Raw genomic sequence first — 21882 nt, 5'->3', positions numbered from 1 at the left:
TCCATAATTTTATCCGTTAAACCATCACGCCTTACGACATTTAATAGGCATGTCTACATTATATGAAGAGTACGCTTGCTTCTGGTGGAAGGGGGTAATACTAGAGAAGAAATTTTAAAAAAGAAAATGTGATGAGCACCATCTCAACTACTGCTGGGTTTCCTGCCACACCCGCAAACCCTCAGGAGATCACGATTCATATGTCCATCATTGTCAGCTTTGGAACAATGGTCCTGTGGTGAGATTAATGACAAAATGTGCAAAAGAACGGAAAAGTAATGTAGTTTCTGAAAGCAGCGATTCGTTGCAATGATGGCTTTTTTGATTTTCATCTTTTTCAAGACCTTCTTTTATTTGGCATAACGTATGTGTGCAATTTAATTGCTGTTTCTTTGTGCGTTGCTTTATCGCTTGCGCTCCGCCACCACTCCAAAGTGATTGTTATTCAAATCCATGCATACAAACACAATTCTTCAGGTCCTCTTCGTAGTTTTTAAACTTGATGAGTGTTTGACCTTGTATAAGTGCGGGTAACGAGTTCGATTTCCGGTAAAGACTCATAATAATGTTCTGGAAATAAGACAAAAATTAAATTTTATGCCTTTGATCCTGTGGTTATAGAAGAGACAAAAACAGATGAGTGTAACCGAAAATTATCAACTAGATGGAAGGAAGTATTTCGTTGTTTTGTAAAGTCTGTACTGTATGCGGAAATCCAGGAACATTGCAGTACAAATCAGTGGCGTATGCAGGATTTCTCAAGTACATTTCATTTTAAGTGTCTGTAAACACTGTTCCTATAGCTATCCATTACCCTTTTGATCCTATGGCATCAATATTGAAACTGGAGGTGGCAGTAGATTCTACCTCTTCCGATTTTAAGAGATTGATGAGAGTGGAGATGAAACAGACGCGCACCCAGAAATTTGTGTTAGGGGAGTCCACCACTAATAGTCACTTGTCTAGGTAGTATTGAACTGATATTATTCTACGCTCGATACTGCCACCCATATTCCCAGCAAAAATAATATAATCAAATTATTTCTATAAGAAGAGTGTAGATGTGAATCTCAATTTCTAAGGTATTACATCAAATTTTTAAGGTTGTATCAACCATTTCTCTCCTAGAGCAACCATAGTTTCCTTAAGAAAGCGTAGAAATGTTTGTTGAGTTAAGAAGTTTGGTGGAGGGAAATCTGGATCCGGTGGACCACCCTAGTGGTGCGCTCCTAACAGTGTTTCTTTCAGAAACAATGTTCCGGGGGTGCACATTTAGTATTCCGAGGGGGCAGTACTGATACTATTCTATTTATTATTATAGTATATTATAGTATAGACGTATTATTTTGGTCTGCTCCGGGGGGAGGGCGGTGCCCCCCAAAAAAACAGATCTGAGAGAAACACTGGACTTTAAGATAAAGTATATTTTTGGGACGCTGAATCCATATCACAAAATTGTAGTAGATTTGTATAAATAGAAAAATAAGGGTAGAGGACTTTTGGTTAATTTAGGATTTAGATGTCTGGGCTTTCGGCACCTAAGGCCATTTAGCCCTTCACGTTTTGAGGGATGGCGGGCGTCCCTCGGCGAGCACACTATCCGGGGAAAGGAAAGGGAGAAAGGATTGGGGAAGGAAGGAAGCGGCCTGAGACCTATAACTTAGGCACCACCTCGCGACCCCGGCATTTTCCTGGTGTGAATGGGGAAAACCCAGGAAAACCCCATTCAGAGTGGCTGGCCTGAAAAAGTGTTTCACACTTTTTCGATCGAGTGCCTCCACCGGGAATCGAACTCGGGTCCGTTCGCACCGAAGGCGAGAATGTTAGCGACTACGCTACGCGGGACCACGACTTTTGGTTGAGACGCTGAATACACATCAAAATCTATTACTATATTTGCTATAAAATATAGAAGTGATAACATATATCTACCATTTCCGGCTTTAACTGAAAGGTAAAGGGAGAGATAGAATTTATTATTGCGACGCTAATTCCATATTTAAAAGGAAATACACTTCTCACCATATTTTACCGTACTTGCTCTGATACGGGTGGACAACGGATATTGTTCTATAGGACTTACCATAGTTATGCATATCATGGTTGAATTCAGGTATCTTCAAGGGGGGGCTGAGCTCCCCCTAGAATACATATTCGCCCCCTCCCCAAGAATAAAAACTTGAAAATTAGATACAAACGTTAGTTACAACGTTACAACGTTAGTTAGAAAAAAATGGCAGTATGTTGATTATTGCAACCGACCAGACAATAACAAGTCGTGAGTTTTGTTGCGATAGATTTTTGCTGCCCTATTGCAATCTAGAACAGAGCACCGCCTTAAATTTTTATTGTCCCCTTGTACAAAAGTCTGAATTCAACACTAATGCATATGATAGCTTGAATGCCTAAAAACATTGCAATACTTAAAAAATAAATGTAGATATGTGGGTTTTCATTTTCATGTATTCATTCAAATTAACCTACATGAAAAAAATAACATTATCTAGTTTGTCAAATAATGCTGAAGATAAGAACGAAAATGATGCTGCAAGATTTTAAACGATCCATGAAAGCGGTGACTTCCACACTTTTTAAGACGCAGTGCATTTTTCAGCGCGAAAAATCGTCACCAAAATGTTGCACTAAATAAATTACACTTATCGTTTCACGGAACACAGTTTTGACACTTTGACATTTGAAGTTCGAGTTGTGTCTGATTTATTACCACTATTGTGGTTGTGGGGGCCGCGGTGGCTCAGTGGTAGAGCATTCACATCTGGTGCATGGGGTTCCGGGTTCAAACCCTGCTCCGCCAAGTGAACCTTGTGGTATACAAACACCGTGTGCGTGGGTTTTCTCAGGGTTCTCCCGTTTCCTCCCACTTTTTTCATTCCACCATTACATTCCTTTCTCATCTTCACCGTCTCCTTTAGCCTAGCCGGCATAAACGTGAGACGTAAGACTCAGCGATTTCATTTCACTATTGTGCTTGTATTTTCATTTTCAATCTAAACAAACAACATATGATACTTCTTCAACTCATCCAGTTAGAATATCATTGCAGTCAGTTTTGTATTCTTATCCTGTATGAAGGTGAAACAGGCAAGATCCCAGAAACGCCCATATAAGTGAAGTTCTTGACCTTTTAAATCGCTCAAGTCATCTTCAATTGCAAATAATTACAAAAGGGAAACCCAGTAGTCTATGAAAGTAGCCTCCAGATACTGTGCAAGATGCACGCCCAAGGAATTCAATGCTTAAAAATCCAGCAAAAGTAAGGCTAAGAGCTGGGAGAGAGTAGAGAGAGTTCGTGCAGCTCTTGACATAGTGATGAAGATTTATACCCGAAATGGCTGGCTGCTTCTGCTGTTATTGCAGTGTTCGGGGTGATGGCTGGGGCTACTGTTGAAGTTGGGAGACGACTTTTCAAGAAAGGAAATTTATGCCCTTGTAAGGAGTAACGAGATTCCAAGGTTCTGCTTCCCGATAGCTACCTGTATCTTCTTCACACTGATTTAAATCTTTAGAAATTATAGTCAAAGGAAATTAAAATACTTTCATGTTTGAAATCTTCTTCTCCTAGAACACATGAATACTCGTCCTCGTAAATATACTTTCAGTCATCGCTATTGATTTAATATGTATTCGAGTACCCATACAGTTTTGCAATACGTGAACTAATTGGTAGTTTCCTAAATGTCAGAATTCAATCCTAAACATCTACGCCAAATGATTATTTACTATCAATATATGCCGTAAATATATAAAATAAAGAGAATCATAGTTACTGCTAAAGTAATGAATTTTCTATAGCGATTCCCAACCAAAAATATATGTGCCCCTGGGCATAAGCAGCACACTGTTCAAGAATATCCGAAAAATTATTAATAATAGCGGATAAAACAGGTTAACTTTCTTATTACGGTGTAAACAATTGTGTGGGGTGAGCGAAAGATCCTTTTACATTTTAAATAATACATAATATAAAATTACCTTATTCTTTTTGGTGTACATCTTGCCTGGTTCGAGTCTGTTGGGAGAGCATTAAGAAATTTGAACGCATTACGGTTTTTTTTTTTATCTCACCTTCAATTATAGATCCACGTCTCATATAGCCTCAAAAAGAATGATAAACTTTAGCGAATAAACTTACAAACAAAATTATCTTGTATGCAAGAAATTGAACATATTTCTTTATCGGAGAATAACCTGGTCTCTCTTTCAACCTTGCTCGAACTGTGTCTGCCACCACTGACTATTGTGTTGCTTCCTCGTGACAGTAAAAGCGCGCAAACAATTTGACTTTTGAGGACCAGCAATGATGAACAAGTATTTGGACTGGACATGAATAAGCACAATCTCTAGCTCCATTACCTTCGTCTGCAAGAAACCCTGGTATCCAAGTATCTTATAAAATAGAAGATCTGCAACAAAATCTTGAAGTCATACGTCACAGTTTCGCCACCACTACTCTGCCCACTCCGCCCAATAGGATTGCAATGTTTTGAGCCAACAACCATGGCGGAAACGAAAGTATCCAATCAAACAATGGCAGAAACGAGAGTAGCCAATCAGAGATGCTCGGTTGTTTTTTGGCTTCATCGATTTAATAGGATGAAGGTACATATGGGCAGATCCTCTATTTATAACATCCTTGCTGGTATCAACACATTTGATAATGTATTTTGGGGATTAGTGAAAGAAGAGGTGAAGAAAAAGCGATAGGCCCCTTCCTTTCTTCTTTCCCTTTCATCAGGTAGTGTGTTCCCGAGTTGGTGTTACTACCAGACATGATTTTGGAGGGGCACTCCCCCCCCCTCCCGGAGCTCTGAGAGTGCTCCCGGAGGAGATTAAAATAATACATCTATAATATCGTCAGATGAGAACCATAGGAACGTAACTCCATTTTCGTAAGTTTACAGACAAGAGGACAAAAATATTATTTTCTTAGTAAGATGTGTTTTTAATAAGATGGTAATTGAGCTACATTACAACATATAATTGACAGGAGAACAGATGGCGTTACGTTTCATTTACACGAAGTGGGGCTTTCAAAATAATGTCCAAACATGAAGAAAACGATAACAGCATTTTTGGATTACGTTCCTTTGGTTATCATGCGATGATAAATAGAATAGTTACAGCAGTGCCCCTGGAATACTAAGCGTGCCCCCCCCCCCCCGCGGAACATTTTTTTTCTGAAATAACGACTGCGGACGTTATCCATCATATACGTGATGGGGTAAATGGCCTTAGATGCCGATAGCCCAGAAACCTAATTCCTAATCCTAACCTTCTAACAACTGTGACACGCAGTTTGTGCAACGTTTGAGAAAATCAACCGTGATGTTATTACGGATGACCAATCTTACGCGGAGGCACATAACGCTGCAGTACGAACATGAGGGAAGAAGTCACATTAGACGTTTCGAACCATTACAAGTTAAGTTGTGAGAATCACTTAATCTTAAAGTAAAGGAGCTTCTTGCCCATTCTGTATAATTATTAGTAAGAACGAATAGGCGAGTTGGATACTTTTCAGATTTGAAACAGTTCAAACTGACATTAGCTTCTCTTAACCAATCTTCATGTGTAGGTAATTGGCCAAACGTTGTTAAAACATTTAAATTCGTTTCTGAAAGATATTACATGTAAGAGTCATGAATGGCGTACGCAAGGGGGTTTGAGTCTATTAAAGATATGAAAAAAATAAATGCTATATTGAAATACATATACAAAAATTCTGAAACGATATGAGGTTGGGAGCTTGCACCTCTCCTTGATAAAATTCTGACATACCACTGAAGGTGATTGTTAAATAAAAAGAATGTATTGCAATAGTGAGTACAATCTTTGAGATAAGGTTTATCAAAGGAAACAAAAGATTGGACACAGTGCATAGACCTGGCAAGCAATGATGCTTCAGGTTACAGCATGAAGTCACCAGTAGCCAATAACAAACGCGCTGCCTTCTGCTTTAGACGTTAGAGCTACGTGATTGGAGAACGGTTTATACAGTGATACGACTATAACAAAAAGTATTTCAAAGGTAATTGACACAGGAACAAGTATCGAGTATTTGAGAAATAAATCTAAAGTTGCATTTATTGGATTTTCTACGTTACATATGGTACTTCCAATATAAGTACCATGGATCGTACTCTCGAATAGAATGATGGATTGTATAAAGAACAACACAGAATACAATCTGGATGGCTAAACTCGGGAAGCAAGAGCGGGATGTTGTGTGACAAGAAAGTAAGTTGCAGTTTAAAATACCATAGAGTATATAAAACGATGATGAAACCGGCAATGATGTACAGTAATGAAATCTGCGTAATTTCAAAGGTCTAGGAAAAGAAGATGGAAGTGGCGGTGGATATTCGGTGTGATTAAGGTATGATTACAAAAGAGGCATTATTAAGTTCAGATCTTTTAGTAAAAGTTCAATCCATCACAGAGGATGAGATGGCTTGCACATGCCGAACGAAGAAACGATGACTATCTAGAACTGAGAATTGGAAAGATGGAAGTACCAGGAAAAAGGAAAGGGGAGACCCGAGATGAAATAGAAGGAAAAGAAACAAGATGATTTAAGGGCAAGGGATAGAGAATAAACGACGTCCAGGATATAGAAGAGTGAAGGAAAATAATTAAAGAATGGAACTGCAACCTCATATAAACATGGAGAAAAACGGAGACTGAGACGAAGAATAATAACATAAACATGTAAAAATTCTAAAAGAAAGAACTAAGGTAACATCCCTGGTGGGATTCGAACCCACGACCCCTGGATTAGAAGTCCAGTGCGCTTTCCTCTGCGCTACAGGGACTTATAAACTTACGCTTCCTTATTTATATTCACTAGTTATAGTATATACGTCGTAGTATGATTTTCAAGCGAGACGGAACCAATGAATTTAGTTTTTTTTTTTTCTTCCTGGGAGAAAGAACTTGAAATGGCAGCATTTCCTGTGTGAAAAAGAACAACCATTCAAAGAATCTAAGAATTGAAGTGACAAGCGAAATTGTTCATTAAATCCTATAATAAAGACATCAAGTAATTTCAGAGCTTTCAAAGGCATTCACTGAGATATTTAGGTGAATTTCCTTACTTACACTGAGCAATTGTCAACAAGCGATTTAAGATTTTGTGTCCTTCTCTCTATTTTCTCTCTAGGATAAATACATGCTTTTTCACAACACAGTTTCTACATTCATTCTACTTTATAATCAAAGACATTTTTCTTCCTTTATTTCTTAACTTTACAAGTCGAATTGAGTCAGAACTATTTTAGTGGAGAAAGAGAAAAAGCATATATTTTTTTCTGCAATTTCTCTCTTGATAATGTCAATCCAATGTCTCTTAATAATATTTTTTGTTCCTGATAGATATAGTGGAATATCTCGAAATTATATATATATTTTGATGGATTTGATATGAATTGTGTTAAGAAGCAGCCATTCCATTCCATTCCATATGAAGTGAGTTAATGAAGTTTGCTTGACTATTTTGTAATCAAATGTTTTTTTTTTTTTTTTTTTTTGGCTGTGGATTCCTACATAATTACAAAGTCCAAAGTAATATTCTTTTCTTTATAGCTTTTCTAACACTGTTAGCAGCCATTTTTGTTTGACAAGAAAAATGGCTGCTGATTCTGTGTTCTTGCTGATTCTTGCTGATACGCTGATTCTTGCATTTGTAAGGGTTTGTGTTAACTTACATCACTCAGTCCTGATAATCATAGATGAAACATTTTCTTCAGAAAAGAAGAGCCTATCTTATGATTGGTACTATTGACTGAGGAATATATAATAAAAGATTAATAGTCATTTCGAAAAGGCCATATATCTATCAAAGTAAATTGTTGAGAAACTCGACGTGTACAACGGCATCGATGGTATTGAGGCAATGGTGTAGGATATGTAACATAATGTGACCATGCAATTCTTTTTTACACAGGGGATGGACGTTTCTTCGCGTACGTGTTGACTTTGCACTAAAATGAAAATGTGTTGGGGATGGGCATATGGCCTTTTCGCAATGACTGATTCAATTAAATCCTTGTTGTAATGAATTATTACTAGCTGGCTAGAGTTTAGCGTCTCTTTTCAGCACTGAAACTATATGAGACTAGCACTGGCGCAAATCCCCGTTGGATGACACTACTTAAATTTATATATATATAAATTTAAGTTTTAAACATAAATTAAACATAACTTTCTTACAAGGCTGTCTGTATTCTTTATTATAAATTAACGAGAAATGTAACAGTTTCTGAATTCGGAGTATTCAATATTAGGTAGAAAATTTCTATATTTAGATAGTTAATTAGTATTTAATTTAGTTAATATATATTAAAAGAAATATAAAGATTGGGTAACAATGTATTATTTCTGTTAAGAGTTTAAAATTGTCACAACAATGGGCATATATTTTGAATTTTAATGAAAAAGATGATTCTTCATTGGTAGAGATAACAAATTATGTTACGTTATCTATGATTTCGGTTGGAATAGTATTTATAGTCTGAAGAAGGAAGTGATATACTTCCGAAACTGTTACATTTCTCGTTAATTTATAATAAAGAATACAGACAGCCTTGTAAGAAAGTTATGTTTAATTTATGTTTAAGATGGACACAAGGCCTTTTTATAAAAATATCTAAATTTAAGTTGTGTTTATAAATTAGTATAAGTCAGGCCTGATGAATTTATCTGACACTATTTATTTAATACAGGGTTTTCATAAAGTCTGGACGGATTTAATTCGCTTATAATTTACATAAAAATGCTCATATTGAAATCAAATAAAGTGCAAACGGTAGCGGAAAGATTAAATTTTTACCTGTAATCTGCACCAGCTCAGTTCATTCACCGCCACACCTCCAACTGGGCGCCATTTACGTCCACACATTCGCGTAGGCGGCGCTGGAATCCACTCACAGCGTTCCGCCGTGTTTGATCACCTTGATTGCATAGTGAGGGGGTGCCCCGTCCTGTTGGAACACGATGTCGTTCTGGATTCCACGTGCCTCCAGTTCCGGAATGAGGTATTTCTGCAACATATCCAGGTACGAATCTCCATTCACGGTCTCCTCTTCAAAAAAGAAACTGACCCTTGCCCTCCCTCTCCCTCTCTCAACGTGTTCAGAGTTGCCGCTTATCTAACAGTGTTGCCAACTAAAAATTTAATCCTTCCGCTACCGTTTGCACTTTATTTGATTTCATTATGAGCATTTTTATGAAAATTATAAGCAAATTAAATCCGTCCAGACTTTATGAAAACCCTGTATAAGTATAGCGTAATATATAATTTTAATATGTTTATAATATGAAAATGTATGTAAATGTTGATTAGAGAACTATCCCAATCATTTATATATACTATTTTTTTTTAAGATTAAGTTTCAGTTAGTTAGATCGAATATTACTCTCGCGCTCATTCGATAATAGACCTGGTAGAGAGGCTAGTTTTTTGAAGATTTCTCCTTGTTGCTTGCTTTTCCAGTAATTTTCCATTGCTGTAGAAGTTTCCAGAACCATTGCTAAGTTAATTTTTTTCTTCAATTTTCTACCCTTGACAAAACATATAAAAGGCGGATTTTTTAAAATGGCTTTCGCTATTTCACCTAGGGAGGCCTGTAGGGTAGAGATCTATATTGGTGGCTGAGCCACTACCCTCGGAAGAGAGATAGCCACTACCCTGTGATTGAGAAGGTCGTGGCTGAGCAGTCCGAAGGGAATTAGCAAGGGAGCTTTTCTCCCGGGAGTTTGTCCTTTAGAGTAGTTACTGGATGTTCAGTGGATAACTTAGGTGAATTTCCGAGATACTAGTAGGGATTAAAGAATAAAGTAGGATTTTTGAGCTTTACGTCTGAATAATGGCTTAAATAGGCTCTAGTTTAATGGTTAGAGAGAGTAAAAAGTAATTTGCTCTTGGGATGATCCTAGGGAGAGAGTGAACCTAGCACACTTAGGTTTTTGAAATCTCCAGGTGCTGGAAGATTTTTTTTTACATGAAATTTGAATCCAGGTTGCGATTTGAGTCCGATCCCCGTAGAGTCAGGCGGTAGTGAAGCCTGACTGGTCTTTCTATTTTCACACTGCGATTTTCGTGTACGAAAATATTAGAGTGTGCGGTTTACCTTTCTAACCTAGAGTCTTAAATGATAGACGTAAATAATAGCTGGGCCATGAGTGACGGCTGATACTCCTAATTCCCGAGGTTTACCAATCCTTTAAGATTTTAGTTAGTTTCCTATCTGGATTTCTCTACGTGTTGAGAGTTCAAACCAGGTGTAGGCCAGACTGTTACTGTAATGAAGTTTTAACAGTCTTTGAAAGCAAGGAATATGGATCTAGAGTAGAGAGAGTACTAGTTCCCATATTATCGCAGTTCCTAAAGAAAGTTAGAGAATTTTTTTTTTTAAAACTTTAGAGATAGTCAAATTAGAGACTGAGCTCCTTCTACTTTCGCGATGAATTCTTTGGGAAGTCGAGCAAGATAGTAAAGTTGTCTTTCAAGGGCAAAGTAACGACCTTTGAATCTATAAATTACTAGTCACTCACCTTACCTAAATTAGAGGAATTTTAATTATAATCAATATAGTTATCCACCATAAATTCATTGAGTTTTTATTTTAACTCAATCGTATTTAGAACCTGTTACCTAGACGACAGTGAGCAGACGATTTATTTCTTGAGGAGTTTATTTCTTTTGTTGTAAGACAAAAATGGCAGACTCATTAGTTTGAGTGGTGATAAAGAATCTCGACTAAATTTTTATATATATATATATATACACCAAAACTGGGAAACTATTATTATTTTTATTTTTTATTTTTTTTTAACCTTACATAATCCTATTTGAAATGTATTTTTTGGGGAGAAATGTGATGATTTGTGGCCGATTGGTACAAAGGAAACTGAGATGGAATTGATGTCCCCCCAGAATAATCCTCAAATCTGCCCGCCTCACAATGTTGAAGACAACTCTGTTCCCTGATCCTTCACAGCATTAATTTTGAACTTCATAAATACATTGAACATCGCTTTAAAAATATATATATGTAGGAACGATGTTGAAGAAAGATTTGCGCCGCTGGCGGCTAGTATACCTTTTTGCATTGACTTCTTTCAAACAAGAAAATAAAAACGTAATGACAATATTTACATTATGAATTCCGTACATTTACATTCGTATTGGAAAAATTTGCGAAAAGGAAATATGAAGGAGAAAACTAGCTTTAATTTAGTGAGGAAAGAAATAACATAACTCAGTTCATAGATAATGAAATATGAAATATTTAAAATTCCATTAACAATGACATAAAATTGGGTGTGCCATAATATACGTTAGCAACGCTTTGTCTTTCCCTCCTATCTGCAAGAAGTGACTTCCCGAAGTCATCTGTCATTCTCGAGAACTTCATTTTTTTAAAAAAAAATCTCCTTTACATACAGTGTCACCAAAGAATTCTTTTATTAATCGAGCGACACCATTATACACAGATTCATTGTTTTGTCTTTCATATATATCGGTTTCTTTTGTTATGAAAAAAAGGGGATCCTTTTTCCTATAAAGCCAGGTGTGTTAAAGCACTCAAGACGCCTACACGGTTTCTGACGTAAAGAAAAGGAAAAAGGTAGGAATGTTTATTCCTTATTATATGCAAAGTGGGTCTTGAGAGAGAAAAGAGTCTACCAATATTCGGCTGCATACCGAAATATGCCAGCACCTGCTATGATAGCTAATAACCAAAAGTATGTGGCTTTTTCCCCCCGTCTATGTCTTTTACATTCATGTTACTTTTTTGTTAGGTGTGGCTGACACCTGGGATAACAACTATTTAAAATTGAAAATAATTTCTCTTTTTTTCTTTTCTTTTTTAAAAGAAATGGAAGGTCGCATATGTCTTGCTTTTGTCGTTTTTGGAGATAAACATAATTTTTCACTTGGATATAGAACAAAAGATTACAAAATAGTAGCTCCCAACAAGATTCCGTAGGATTTTTATCCTTTTTTTTTAACCCTCCGAATACGTATGTGTTCGTTCTCCTTTTTTTTTTTTTTTTTTTTTTTTTAAGTACGGTTGAAATGCATCAGTAAGTTAATGATGTTGAATTCACACCATCATTTTTCATCATCAGTGTCTGACAAGTTGTGTAAAAGAAAGGAAAAAAATCCCAAGAAATTGTCCCTGAATTTTTAAGACAAAGGTTTGTGGTTTGGTTTTAAGTGAAATGCTATGTCAAACCAATCAGCAATTCCATCATTTTGTGATGCTTAAAGAAGACTGTAGCTTGATACTTTACTTAACAAAAGCTATAGCTCACTGAGAAAAATGCAGTCCTCCTAAAAATGTTTGGAATATTGTGAAAAATGACATTGAAACAGAGTTATATTAATTTTATTGCATCAATCTGTCGTAATTCTGTAAATGTGTACCATTGGAAAGAAGTATTATTATTATTATTATTATTATTATTATTATTATTATTATTATTATTATTATTATTATTAATAATAATAATAATAATAATAATAATAATAATAGTAGTAGTAGTAGTCAGTATGCAATCAACCAGAACTTAGAGTGACTTCCATGTGGACTATTGATGTAGACTTCCACAAGAAAACCCTTCTATCTGAATAGAATTAATGAAATGTATTTATTGTATTTATTTATTTATTTATTTATTTATTTGTCAACACAAGAAACATAAGCCCAATTACAGTGTTGGTGTAGGTATATTACAAAATAAATTTACAATAGTTTTCTTAAACATATTGTATCGTATTATAGACGTCATCAGTTATAAGAAGAGCATATTCTCCAGATTAGGTGACTTCAATAATACGTTAGACATTGCTTAAAAGAAAGAAAAATAACAATAGAACAGAAAAGAGTTGTCAACACGAGTTTTAAATGTCGGTACACGAAAATTTAGTGTCGATATCAGATTCATACAGTTCAACTTGTTTTGTATTATTTTATGGAGAAAAATCAGAACTATCACCTTTCGCCTTTGTTCACGTGTGGGGAAACAGAAGTTGTCTATTAATGAAATATAGTTTTCGTAAGATGGGTGGATTCCAGTTCTTCTGTATGCTATGCATTTGATGAATTTAAACTTGCCTTTTTCCAGTTGGTATCTGCAAGGACGCCCATGTTGTGGTTTGCAGAGGGGCAAGTATAAGCGACATTTCAAATGTAGTCTCAAATTTTGCAGTAACTATTCTAAAAAATCTATTGGGTTTTCGATCTTCCGAAGTACAAATTCCCCTAGATAGAGGCGAGCGCTCCACCTTGACCCCCCCCCCCTGATGGGCGCCCTTGGGTGTCTGTATTGTTGTTGCGATGGATTCCAGATCACAGCAACATATTCCAGTTTTGGTCGGACATAGAAATAATATATTTTTGTTAGTGTGGTAATTTGTTAAATTATTTTCCAGTTCTAATTAGGAACCCTAACACCTTAACATCAATTTAGATTCGGGTAAGAGATTCGTTATGTTCACAACATGGTTATTAAGTGTTGTATTATCAAATATGTAAATTGACGTAAACTATTATAATAATTGATATCAGCTCATCCCACTTGTGTTTAAAGCAACTCATGTCTGAACAACTCGGTGAACAATTCATTTAAAAAAAAAGAAAAAGAAAGAAAAAAAGTGGAGAATGCTCCAAGAGCATTGCCAGAACGAACTTTAAAAGAATGGAAAGATGGAGAAGGAAGCGGGATAACTGTGATTGTTCTTCACGATTGTTCTGTGTCCGCGGCTTCTTCTCTTTCTCGCAAAAATTCGCAAAATATCATCTCTCTATGGCATACGGTTCCCTAGATATGGCTCATTAAATCTCCCAAAATTCGAACTTTTTTGGCCAATATCTCGGAAACGGTAACAGTGACGCGAAAAAATTCATCACTTTCTCAGATAGTTTTTGATGTTCTATTGAATGGAGAGCTCAAAATTGAAAAGAAAAATCGCAAATAACAGGCAGACACACACACACACGGACAGAGAACTCAGTAACGAACATTTTAAGTTCGTTGATTTAAGGCATTAGTTAAGTGTAAGTCCCATTTTAGATTATCGAGGAGAACATCGTTGGAATATAAAATGGGGCCTATCGACACTATAAGGATTGTCATTAAATTGCAAGAGGGTGCTTAAAGCAGAGAAACTATACTCAGAATAAAATAAGAAACGAATTGATGACGTGTTGTCCTGTTGCCACATCATGAGTATTCCTCTGATGCATTTGTTCACTGTGCTCCTTCCATCTCAGTTGACAAACACATCTGAACATGTTACGTATAAGGCGATAACATTGCAACGTTGTTGTCTCTATGTGCAGAAACTTTCCACACGTGATAATCATCACATTTATGGTGACATTTATATGACGTTGATCCCCTCCTTACCACAAATTTACACCTGGGTTTTGTCAATTTATTTCTAATTGTGCTTCATGCATATCTAACGTCTCTGTCGTTACAAACAAGAAAGGTTATACCCAGATTTTTTTGTTTTCTTATTTAACTGGGTCATGTGTTGTCACCACACCGATTTCCACCGCTATTGCTTCTGTTTTTCGATTCATTTGTTGAACTTTAGCTTTCCTATTCAGTACCAAAGCTATGTAAGAAATGCATCTACAGTTTAAAGAGAAATCCGAACTTCCTTAAATTCTGACTTTTGATACAAAAGACATTACATTTCAGTGAATATAAATAGGTCCACGATATAATACCACTCTGTAAGGTAATTAACAAAATGTTAATTTATGATGAAAATTGAACTGAATCGTTAGAAGTGTTTTTGACAAAGTTGTAATTTTCGATTTTTACACACGAATAAACTACTGTTATTTGTATATGTATACGAGAAGAAGATGATACTTTCCCGTAAGTTCAGTCTCTATATCCCCTACGCCGCACGTATGACCATTTTCCACCTGAGACTTGCGCCTTCTCAAGACCACTATTGTTAATGATAATCAGGTTAACACAGATTCGTATTCACTCGAGCTTGGCCTCGTTGTGCTCAATGCGGTTCTCACTTGCTTTATCTCAAACTCATCAACCGAATTGGACTCTAGCTTGTTATCCTCAATATGGCTCAAACTCACTCGTACTCGCTCTCATTGGGGCTCTAGCTCGTTTGGAAACGAGCTCTGGCTCGCTATTCTCTTACAGAGCTCTCGTTGAATTATAGTATTGAACTCGAACTGTGAGCCGAGATCATGAATTTTGACATCACCAGTGTGGTCTCTAGGAATATATTGTTAACTTGTTTTATTACTTTTTAAAAAAATACTTTGTAAAATAACACTTTTTTAAAATAGAGCTCTTGGAGTAGATCCAGATTGGAAGCATTTGCTCAAGGAATATTTTAAATTACCCATATTGCTAATGTTAAACGAATGCACTTAAAATATGCTATAAGGTACTTTGGGGATTTCTACCACTGCACAGTAGTCCAGGAACCCGACAAACCTGGCCAAAAATGATTTTTGCAAATACACAGATGGAATGTGTGCTATATAGTTTTGAAAAGCCAAATATCTGGGGAGTACGAAATACCTGTCATGGACATCTTGCAGCCTCCCTAGACATCCAGAGCCATCTAAACTGTACCAATGCATGCTAATGATTTGTCGCATTTTGCATTGAGAAAATGGTGGCATTGTTTTGGAATTTGTGTACCTGTACACACTGAATACAGGCATGATATTTTTATTTCTAATATGTATATAGACATTCATCTTTTGAATAACAAAGGTGTTTGCTGGATATATACGTCTACCATGTGATAGATGGTAGATAATTGTACCACTGCGTCCGTTAGAAATTAATTATAAAAGCAAACTCTGATTTGATGTGCGAAATTTCTTACACCTCCTTACACGCTCATTTCCTGTGTCGAACCTACAGTGATATTCCCTTGAGATGGGAAGAAAGAAAGAACTTGCCCGTTTTTGCCCCTTTTGTAGAAAAGTAAGGTTATATATAAATGTGTGTACTATAAAGCGAAAAATAGTAAAATCTGCATTAGTAGAATGTTTGAGAACAAATGTCTTTGGAACAAAATGTATCATGACGAACATTGTTATTCTGTAATTTCAAATCCAAAATGGAGTGTCGATGCAAAAGGAAAGACCTATTCGTGTTGCTGCAGTCTATTAGTAGAGGACGGGAAGAGCAACGGACACAACTTGTAAACCGTGTTCTGGAAGAAGTGAAGCCAAAGACGGATAAAGAAAGACAAACTATTCAACACGACATTACTGTATTTGTTACATATGTATTTCGACGATTGGACAAGGTGCATCGTTAGAACAGGTTTCTTGTAGAAATATGCAACATGGCTAGACGAAAACCTTGTTATTTTTTTGCAGGAGGAGGAGCGTGCATCACCACCTAAGGGGAGACGAAGTGTTTCTTTTGCGGATGGCACTGAACGATCACGTAAAAGAAAGACAGAGAGCCTAAGAAAGTCCCACACTAGCTGCATCCACTAGAAAATTAAGAAAAATGGAAAGATGGAACAAGCAAAGCTACTGAATGAAAGTCTGAGTTTTCCGAGTAGGGCAAAGAAAATAAAAGTAGCCTGGGCATCTAGACAAAATGAGATTTCGGAATCAGGAACTCGAATATACACGCCTGCTATTCCTGAGGGTGACATGACTAAACATCAATATCAACTTTTCGGTCTGATGCAAAGTTTTGTAATGCGTGATATCTACCCAGCCTATAACAAACCGTTAGAATTAGAAAAGCAATGCTATCTACACGGACTACAAATGTCTGAATCAATTGCAGAGGTCCCGCTTCAGAAACTCTTGGATCACACAAATCAACTCTTAGCTATCGTCCAGGAAGAGGTCCTCATTCTATGATGGAACACCGGAAAAAACTAGTTCAATGCCAATTAAAGGAATCACTCGGCCTCTTCGTGGATCATCCACTGCCCGGAGGTTCGGGGACAACAAATGACGGAAACATGGTGAGAAGATTCTTTGACCATCCTGATCAGATTGCAAGCATAACCAACCTGTGTGTAGAGCTCATCAAGAGATGTAGATATGCATCTTACAAGCCATGTCAAGCGGTTACACATCAACACACAGAGGTTTCAAACATACGCATTAGAGACATCGCAGCTCTACATACGACAATACCTCTAGTACTTTATGCCTGCCTCTGTGCACAAGGAGCTTGTTCATGGTGCGGCCATCATCTCCTTCGCCCATCTGCCTATTGGACAGATGTCCGAAGAAGCGCAGGAAGCTCGCAACAAGAATCTGAAGCAATTTCGAGAGCATCACGCCAGGAAGAGCTCAAGAGAGCTTACCATGCGAGATGTGGTGCAACGCCTTCTCGTTACCTCTGATCCTATCATTTCAACATAACATTATACCCAGACAAAAACGAAAACCACTATCATGTGAAGTACTCTCCATTGAAGTACGCCTGCTGGACGCTCTACAGCCATTCATGGCCCATGTCACAGATGTCAGTGAAGAGAACTCAGATTGAGGTTACAATGTTTTTTTCTTACATACATACTATGTGTCACTTCTATCCATATGGTCATAATATTCTTTCAGTCACTTCCTATCATCTTCTTTTCGGTATTTCTAACGATTTCATACATGCAGTCCATGTGGCTTCTCTGATTTTTGGCCAGGTCTTCGTGGTTTCTGGACCACTGTGCACTGTTTCGAGTTGGCAAAACAGAATCGTGAGTGTAAATGAGAAATACAAATTTAAAGCAGTAGTTAATCTGTATTTTGACTGATTTTTAATGTGTTTAACTAAATGTTTGTGCAACGAAATGTTTGGCATGTATGTTAAAGTGTATGACAACTTTTAATTTAAAAGAGAAGAGGTTAGCTGGATTATACTTGAATGTAGATTATGATGACGATCAAATTTAAGAAGTTTACTGAGTAAATGCAACATTTTTTTATGTATACACTAACAGTCTATTTGAATAACATCATGAATACTTGAATTTAAAGATCTCGATAATCAACTGCGACTAAGATTTACAATGTACTAAGTGACGTTGAATATTGACGATGTGACTCCCTTCAAACTGCGATGCTGCTTCTGATTTTAATTCGAAATCTAACTTTATTTACACTTACTTTGATGTATTAGAATGAAGTATTTATACACCAAAGATGCTTGCACTGCAGCACGTGGCTCCCAAAATTCGGATCACAATCATACATGTGCGTATGAGATTTCTCTGAAGAAAACTTAGTTAACCAACTTTTCTTAAAATTGAGATTTATGTCAGCACTTTGATTTTTACATAACTTACATAACGCTATTCGCTGCAATGTGTTTGTGTTAACATAGAATTACAAAAATGCTTACAATCATATTAAACTTTACATCATTTACCGACTGTGTTTTATGAAACTGAAATACCAAAACAAAAGCAAAAATAATCTTTAAAAGTCTTCCAATCTGAAATTGAAATACACAATATTTCCAATAATGAGAATAAGAATATTAAAACTCCTTGACAATACAAATGGACAAATAAATAAACAGTTGCATATCAAAAAATCCACTAAGTCGTGAAAAAGTTAAAATCGCAATTAGAACGCTACCTTCAATCCTACCACCTCTCGAAAGTAATAAAATGATTTCACCCTTCAGCTATACTATCTCTGAAAGTATTAATAATGAGAAAGAAAATTGAGAATGAAGACAAATAAATGCAAATTATATATTGTATGAGTTAAAATGAATTTCGTTTCTTGTTTGTATCCTCGTTAAGAAAAATAATTTTTAGTGAGAGTAATTTTCCGTTTAAATGATAAAGAGAAAACTCTCTACTTCTTGAAGGCACAATTTCTTACTATTCCACGGAGTTGAAATACGTGTAAAGCATAACCTCCGCGCATAGTTTTAAGTTAATAATATTGTAGACAATTTATTACCAAATATTGGAAAATAACTGCATCTCTTAAGATCTTTGCGGTGGAAGCAATTAGCTCTTCTATATCTTCAATAATTTCTTCCTTATGGCCCACTTACAACTGTTTCCTTTTTCATGAGCCACTCAATTATATTAACGACGTTAGCATTTTACAAATTAAATGTTAAGGTGTGTAATTAGCAACTATAAAATAATGACATTAAGTTGGAGAGTTTTAGATAATTGCTGCTGTTTCTAACATAAATTTAAGTTGTAAACTATATAATGCTATTTTTTTATCTCATTAAAAATTAGAGAAAATTCGTTGAAATATTCCTTTGCAAAGTGAATTTTTAATGGTTTTTATTGGCTTATCCAGATAACTTCTTTCCATTCATTCAGCTTCATAAAATGATCAAAGTCTTCTTCACTCTTCTACTATGAACTTCAATGTGCAATTTACTGGATATACAGGGACATTCAAAATGAATGGTATAAAATTAAAAATTACTTGTGATTGCTGTAATAAAAGGCCTATCCGGTTCCAATGATGTGAACGGACATTGGGGGAGATGCCTGAAATTCAGCTCAAATGTAGAAGAGATTATGTAGATTCTATATTCCAAAAGCAAATTGACCTAAAATGGATGGGACACAGTCAAAGAAAGCACGAAATAGTAACATTAATGTCAATGGAAAATCAATCAAAAACAAATAATTCCTCCACTTATCTCAAAAACTAAAACAGGGAGATGGCTGAAAGTCAGCTTAAATATAGAACAAACTATGTAGATTCAACATTCAAAAAAGAAATTGTCCTAAAATGGATGAAACATAGTCAAAAAGCACGAAACAGTAACATTAACGTCAATGGAAAATCAACGAAAAACAAAAATTCATTCACTTATCTCAAAAACCAAGAGGGAGATGGCTGAAATTCAGCTCAAACCTAGAAGAGGCTACGTAGATTCTATATTCTAAAAGCAAATTGTTCTAAAGTGGATGGAACATAGTTAAAAACCACGAAACATTAACATTAATGTCAATGGAAAACGATTCATCCACTTATCTCAAAAACCAAAAGAGGGAGATGGCTGAATTTCAGATTAAATATAGAAGAGGCTCTGTAGATTATACATTCCAAAAGCAAATTGTCCTAGAAATGGATGGAACATATTGAAAAAAACACGAAGCGTTAATGTTAATATCAATTGAAAATAAATTTTAAAAAAAATTGAAGTAGTCCACATATCTCAAAAACTATAATAAGGAGATTTCTAATTGAAAGCTTATTGCGAAGACACAATAAGGAGCAATGTATAGCACGTAAGATAAATATGGATAGAATATTGTCAAAAGTTAAGTTGTTTGAGTAACATCAACTATAATGATAAAAATATATGCATCTTCTGTGAATAACCCAGTGCGCCCCACGCGGAGTTTACGTGCTTGAAATATCCCACATTGGATTTGGAATTTTCAGACTGGATTTAGTAAGCAACGTGACTTTTGAGCTGATCACGTGACACAGTCTGGTCCTTGTGGCAAACCGGATAGGTGCTTTATTGTGGAAATACCGATGTAACATAACGCTTTAACTCTTTATTCTATTTTTTTAAAAATTTTACTTTACTTATTTTAGTTTATTTTTAAACGGATATTCATGCTTAATCAGAGATATTCAAAGGTGCCTGATATGGGCCTCTTTTGTGACTGGCTTAGCAGATGTCTAAACAATAATCAATTTCGTCTCGCGAACATAGTAGCAGACCTCTTTGCACAAGCACCCTCTTTCCTCAAACTATTTCACCTTCTTTAAGATGATGTTATGTCAGTATGCTGCTTGTTTCCCAATGAGAAACTCAAATACTAAATTTCTAATCTTTAAGCTTAAGAGATTCTGAACTATGTACATCTTATTATAAAAGCTGCTACCCTTATTCCTGCCCTTCCTAGTCAAATTTCCAAAACATTCTTCCTTAGTAGTACATTGCGTTACAAATCCTGTATACTGACCAAATTTCAAGTTTCAAGCTTGAGTAATTTGGTCCGGGCATTGATTAGTCAGTCAGTCAGTCAGTAAGGATCTTTTCTTTCATTAAGATTAATGCATTTGTATTATAAGAAGAAGTCAAAAAGTAAAGGGAATTCTGTAATTTCTCGCACTAGGGTTTGGTAACACTGCTAGTATCCAAGGCTGAATTAGTGTCGTCTGCAACACTAACGTGTCACTCTTATTCCCGCGTTAGTCGTTGGAGTGTAGCAAACCGTTAAACATGGCAGCTTCATTGTCGATCTGCACCAAGGAAGAAATGAGGGTAGAGATTCACTTTTTGTTTCCGGAAGGTGTTAAACCTGCGAAAATTATTCGTCGAATGCAAGCGTAGTATGGAAGTGACAGCTGTTTATCGCGAAGCAAGATCTACGAAGAAGAATTGTCAGTGATGCAGAATTCATTGGTGTAGAGCAAAATTAGTTACAGGTGCAACCGAAAACTTTTTTTCCCGACGGAATCAAAAAACTTGTGAAACGTTGAAGAAAGTGCTTTGAAGTGGAGGGAATTATTTAGAAAAAATAACGTATGTTTCAGTTTTCTATTTTATTATTAGAATAAAAGTACCTTTTCTCAAAAGTGCCTTTACTTTTTGACTTCCCCTCGTACATCAATAATTTCGAAATAAACTGTTACTCATCACACTAAATGAAATCTAGTTCAAAGCAGAGATTCTCATTAATGGATTTTCCTAGGATTACCCTTGAGAGGAGACGAGACAGAAGATTTCTGATAGGATACAAGATGAAGGCAGTCAGAAATGTATCGTCCATGGAAGCTGTGGAAACGCCGTTTCTTCTGAGTAAACAGAATAATCTATATAGGCCTATATAAAAATGAAAGTCACTATGTTTGTAACTAATAATGCTTGAATCAC

At 36.0% G+C, this 21882-nt stretch overlaps 1 protein-coding gene and 1 non-coding gene across 2 annotated transcripts in view; both read right to left on the bottom strand.

The window, feature by feature from the left end:
* LOC145671867 (leucine-rich repeat-containing protein 23-like) overlaps positions 1 to 21882 on the bottom strand; it is a 453825-nt gene that overhangs the window by 159414 nt on the left and 272529 nt on the right. The gene's annotated exons all lie outside the window — the stretch shown is intronic.
* Positions 6761 to 6833, bottom strand: TRNAR-UCU (transfer RNA arginine (anticodon UCU)). Its single transcript has one exon. It is a non-coding gene; the product is annotated as a tRNA-Arg (tRNA).

Source organism: Thermobia domestica, chromosome 15 (assembly GCF_964235325.1).
Source record: "Thermobia domestica chromosome 15, izTheDome1.hap1.1, whole genome shotgun sequence".
In the NCBI taxonomy this organism is placed as follows: Eukaryota; Metazoa; Arthropoda; class Insecta; order Zygentoma; family Lepismatidae; genus Thermobia; species Thermobia domestica.
Note: the sequence above shows the minus strand (reverse complement) of the source record. Positions and strands in the feature narration are given on the sequence as shown.